The following is a 6,438-nucleotide window of genomic DNA, read 5'->3' as shown; positions in this document are numbered from 1 at the left end:
TGCTGGTTGGGAGTAGCATAGAGGGTGGGCTCTTGTTGTGTTCCTCAATACTGGGGCTGTGCGCGGGAAGAGGCCCCGTGACCCCAGCAGTCTGGCTGGCGGACCGTCGCAGAGTAGGGGCCTCCACCAGCGCTGAAAGCAGAATCCCCCTCAACAATAGAATCAAAGGGATGCTTTACATACCACATGTTGTTTTGCGGTATAAATTAGATGAAGATGCTGTGTGATCGTTAAGATGGATTATCCTCATAGACGGGGCATATGGAAATTTAGGTCACATGTTGAACGTAAATATTATGCTTTGCAAAATTGCCAAAAAAAGGAAAAGGGAGCCACATGTAAAGAAAAAGACAAGTAATTTATTTTGGTATAACTATAAGTGTCGCAAATAATATTGGCATTAAAGAAAAACTATGTAGATATACTTACAATCTGTTTTGCCCGAAAACAATCGCAACATTTCCCCTCATCAGCTTCTGAGCTTCTTTGGTTTGAGTCTATGATGGAGCCCACACCTCTGGTTAAGACCTCCAGCAGATGCAGTCTTATATCAAGTTTCCTTCAACAGAGGGCAAAGCTGAGAGGGGGTACAAGGGGATGGAGAGAGGAGGGGTGGAGCGTGGGAGGAGGAGACATCAAACGTGGAGGGGAAATCGGATCCCCATCTCAGAGACAAAGCAGCCTGTTGGGTTCAGGGACAAAGGAAATGTGATCGGCCATGTGACCATGGACGTTGCAGCTTCACTCACACATAGCACATGCTTCCCTGTCTGGCTCCATTCAGCTTTTACCCCCATTCATCTTTATCTAGCATAGGGGGCAACACAAGGACTTAGGACATAAAGAGTTTTTTTTACTAATAGTTGATTGGTTTTAGGTTCACATTTGTACTATTGTTGATCAACACGTTAAGTATGGATGTCAAAGTTGGAATGTGGGTTTGTTTTTGATTGCTTGTCACTGGTATATAATATCCAAGACAATTCAAAATGGCTTGAGAATCCAGTTTGGCTGTCGTTGACATGTAATCGATACATAAAATGAGTCCACTCAATTGATGTTAACCATTGTAAGTATCTTGGCAACATAATGTTCCATCATCCTCCTACCAGGTGTTGCTTTCAAGTTTCCCCATGCATGCAGGTATCCAGTAGACACTCATTAAAAAGAAGGTATGAAATGATTGGACATCATTCCACATAAGAAAGATGAAATATTATCATTCTCATTCATACTTATTCAGGGAGTGGCATGTTCAAAGGTATATGATCCTGTCATTTAAAAACCTTTGACTTCTATTTGTTCAAGCCACACCTAGATTTGATACAGTATCTTATGATTTGATAAGGCTTGACATGCTTTTTTAGCCTTGTCAAGATTAATCTTTTTCACATCAACTATTCAAGTCTTGGCTATTAACTGTTTATAGGTAAATAGTGGAGTAGTTGCCCTACTTACTACATTATTTTCACAAGTAAAACTAATTGTGGTTTCCTGAGCCCCTTGATTTCTGTAGATGAGCTGGAAATAAATAGTAGGGATATTTCTTCACATTTTGTACACAAAATGTGTACAATCTTGCCATGAGTTGTTTTAGTTTTGATAAACAGAGAGCAGAACTGACGCCTTGCAAGACATCGTAATCATACCATACATACTTTAAAAGGCATGTCAGATAGTTTGGGGCTGACTTTGTGTCTGTTTGAATGGAATGTTCTGGTGGTTTGTTTTACCCACTGTTGCTAGCAGGGGAAATAAAGGGCCTGCAGAGTCTGAGACATCACAAACATGTCAGAGTAGTGAAGTAAGCTAAGGACAGAGCTTGCTTGTGTTTTTGCTGTAAACACTCCCTCATGTACAGTACTCCTACTCTGATCACACGTACAGTCTGTCTGTACACAGACAAGTAAGTTCCAGGAGAATGGACTTCATTCTTTTCTTAACAAAGGCGTTTTGTCTCTCTACTTTAAACCCTACAAGGAGCCACCAAGTGGCCAGGCAGAGAAGACACCAAGAATGCCATAAATTTACATTTCTCACAAAAAGTACCTACACCATCTGTCTCCTATATCAAAAATGAGGAAGCAGTTATACATCCTAGACACAGCTCAGTCTTTACACTTCTCTATTTTATTGAAGTTTGTAAAAAGAAGTTGAATGGTAAATAGTTTGTGTGTGTGTGTGTGTGTGTGTGTGTGTGTGTGTGTGTGTGTGTGTGTGTGTGTGTGTGTGTGTGTGTGTGTGTGTGTGTGTGTGTGTGTGTGTGTGTGTGCGCGCGCGCAATGGAGATTGACCACTTCCCCCACTCCTTATTTGGCCACAGAATCTTTATCAGCATGCACATGCAGCACAAATGTTTCCTATTGCAACATTCCAAGGGCCCACATAATGATGGTTTGTAGGCTATATCAAAGTCAAACGAATGATCAAAATACATCACATATTCATGTAGGGAAACGGAAAGAGAGCAGAACTTGACCTTGGAATAAACAAACTCATATCACTTTAGTAGACCTATCAGACTGAAACAGCCTGACTTGACTTAACTTAACTAAAGAAGTTAACTGATCTCTCACCTTTAAAGGTTAGAAGCAATGCAATATCACAACAGAGACGAGAACAGGTTGAAGGTATGCAGTCATAGGCGTATCTGGTAGCCTATAGTAGGCCTACATTCGAGAAACTGAGTGCCGAGAGCGAGAGTCGTGATAAAATGAACAGAATGCAGTCAGGCTGCTGCATGGTTTCTTCTGTGTATGAACAATATGCAAGGTATGCAACCTTGCTGAGGTGGGGTGTATTTGCAATAGGTAACTGCAAGTATGTTTGATTCCAATTACATATTGTTTGCACAAGGTGTTATATTGTTGCACACAGGGGACCAATAACTGTGATGATGTGCTGTAGCCTACATCTATCGATAATAGGCCTTTACATATATTTTAAAACACACACGCACACAATAGTTGATTTTGTATGTTGTTTATCTCTTCCAGCATGTTTAGCTCATCTCTGCCTATGGTGCCAAATTCTGGAGGGCACAATACATTAAAAAAAACACACAGAATTGCTTATTACTGAGCAATGATTTCATAAGTGCAGTAAGTTCAGGCCTCCCTATTTATGCCAGTTTGCTGCCATCGTGTGGTAGCAGTTGTCTAAACTCCACAATTTTCTCACTTCTGCTGTAGAAGAGCACATTTCAGAATCCGATATCATGTAAGAATGGTTGATGTGATGTTATTATTGTAATTATTGAAAAGTAAAAGTACACATTCATTTAATAAAAACTTAAGCATTGGGTATGGTCTGAGGTCCATAGGCTGATGGGGAAATCCCAATATAAACAGGGATATTCTTCTATATGGGATAATCCACGCATCTCGATAGGTAAACATTCATTCTGCTGGGAGCCTTGGCAAAGAAATGGCATAGGTGTAATTGATGATTTATATATGGATGCAACTTTTAAGTCATATCAGGAGTTGGGGAATCAATTTAACCTGATGGGTAGGGGTGAATTTTGGAAATATCTTCAACCAAGAAGTAGTGTTGGAAGTGTGTTCAACCTTAACAGGGGTATAGAGGAATCTAATATGTTGAAAACTATTTTTGACTGGCCACCAACAATGCATAGGGCCTCAATAATTTACAAAAATATAATGGAATTACAAAGTGCAAAGACTGAAAATCTTAGATTAATATGGCAAAGGGATTTAGGATGTGAAATAAGTGAAGAGAAATGGTCAAATATAATTTCCAAAGTTGGGTGGGCCACTAGGGATATTAAAAGCAAATTTATACATTACAAAATTATACATAGATTCTACTATACCCCTGTGAAACTGTTTAGGATGGGCTTGGTGGAAGACAAACGGTGTTGGAAATGTAAAGGGGAAAATGGTACATTTTTACATGCTTTTTGGGAATGTCCTGTGGTTATACCATTCTGGAAAGAGGTACTGGGGAAACTTGGAGACTGGATGGGGCTAATACTACCAGAATGCCTGAGGTTATGTCTCTTGGGTGATCGCACAGTGCTGCCACAGGGGGTCACCAAGGCACAACATGCATTAGTGACTGCAGGTCTTATTACTGCAGCCAGGTTGATTTTGAGAAACTGGAAGAGCTCTGTTATGCCAGAGATCACAGACTGGACCCAATTTATGACGGAAACTGCATCCTTCGAATACTCAATTGCCAGGAGGAACAATGTCAAAGGGAAGTTCCATGAAATATGGGACTACTTTTATTTGTATATTAAAGGATGGTTGCATTAACAATTTGTAATTGGTAATACATTACGGATATAATCACTATTGTCAACAACAGAATGTGGAGGGGTGTTGTCCATTGGGGGTTTTCTTTTTTGACTGCTAGTTGTTTTGTTTTGTTTTTTGTTTGTTTTTCTTGTCTCTTTCTTTCTTTCGCCCACCCCCTTTTTTTCCCTCACCGTATATGTTTCTTTTCCCTTTTTACCTCCTTTATGATGAATTCCTGTTCTGTCTATAGAAGTGTCTATTTGTACGTCTCTAAATGTTTTGATGATTTGAACATGGTGGACCCTATTGGAAACAAGTGTAATGCTTAATTGGGTCGTCCACTCACAGTTAACAGCCTTTGTATTGAGTTTGTGCTTGAAATGTACTGTAATTCTGCAAACTGTTAATAAATTCTTCAATCAATCAATCAATGTGTAAGTCATGTGTATTTTGTATGCTTTATTGTAAAATCATTAAAAAACTTTGATGACAAAAATAAAAACTTGCTCTGCAACTCCTTGAGGAAGACTAAAATTGTCTGCAGCCCACACCCTCCACCTCTCTCCCTGAGGGAGGTTATAGGTGGAAAGATGGCAAAATAGCTGATATTGGGAAAGATATACAGTACATGAGAAATGTTAAAAGTTGATCACCCAAAGGCCAAAGCCAAACCTTGGGTGATTAGAAAGTAAAACATTACAGGAGATTAAATGAGGAAATAATTCAGGATAAGACTGAGATAAAAAGGAAAACAAAACCTTTGAAAGTGAAAGTAGCAAAAACAAAAACAAATCAGTGTAACTGAGGTTAAACAACACCGGTTTACATAGTAAGTTTATAGAATGGAAGTACAATGAAAGGAAATTAAATTCAAACAAATAAGAATGGGATATTTTCTAGAGATTGGTGCCCTACCCTGGCTGGTCAGTCTCCCCCGCCGGTCATCAGATTATTGGCTCAGGAAGAAATCTCCATGAATTCAACACTGCATGGGGTGTGTAATTGATAGAAAATAAACATTTTTTTGGGGTGAACTACTCCTTTATCCTTCACCATGAATCTTATAGCCAATATTAATAATTGTCTCCACCAGGCCAGCCAGGCTGTCTTCTTCACCTTTTTGTGTGTGTCACATTGACATCAATGTGAAAACGAAAATGTTGTGCATGGTCCCTGGTAAATAAATACATCTGGATCAATCAGTGACCAACTATGGTATTTTATATTTATGCCCAAAATTCCCCAGAGTACAATATAAAACGTGCTGTCCCTTTTTATATGCAGGTGGTGCCATCATTACACTTGGTGCCCATCTGGTAGCTTGTCTATAAAAGATATGTATAGTCTCCCTCTGTTTTTTGCGATTGTATTAATCATTTCCCCAAAACTGGTCCAATTAATTTCATTAAATGTCATTAAATGAATACAGAGGATTTCTGGTCGCTATAAATACACCAAAAGTGAATACTACGCCTGTGTCTCCAGTCTCAGACACCATCAGGAGCACAAATTCCATCCAGATGGGTTGTCACTTTAACAGATTGGGTTACATTTTATGGGAACTACTGGGGTCACAGATTCCAATATAGGCCATACGGCTACAGTATGTAAGTAACACACTGGTGTTACTATACATGGCTTTCAAAACAAGGTCCTGTCACGCTGAGGCCCTTTCATTTGTGATACATTGACAGATCAGCTGGTTGATGTGCTTTGGCTTCATCATAACCTATTTCCTAGTATTTATATAAACTAGACAGCCTACCAGGCCAGTAACGATGTAAATCAGGAACAATGTAAGGTTGGAATCTATGCCCCAATCGGTTTTACTATAGGCTACCCATTGGTACTCGCTGAGTCGATGCACTCATCAGAGTACCAACGCCAGTATGGTACCTGTGTGGTTACCACAATTATAAACTGGCCCTGACCAACTCAGGAATGATGCAAGTCGGGAACAATGCAAGTTGGGAATGCATGCCTGCACCGTTTATACAATACCTATTTTACTGGTTGTACTTGCCAGATTATAGTAAACCGTTGTAACCGTTCCCACAGTACCCAGTGCGGTAACCACTACCATACGACCAATCAACTAAATATGTCTGGACTATCAATTGGACTTTAGGTTTGTCCTAGTGATGACAACATGCCACACTAGTTCTCAATGTGTTCA

The sequence above is a fragment of the Electrona antarctica genome (genome assembly GCF_951216825.1).
Source record: "Electrona antarctica genome assembly, chromosome: 6".
Lineage (NCBI taxonomy): Eukaryota > Metazoa > Chordata > Actinopteri > Myctophiformes > Myctophidae > Electrona > Electrona antarctica.
Note: the sequence above shows the minus strand (reverse complement) of the source record.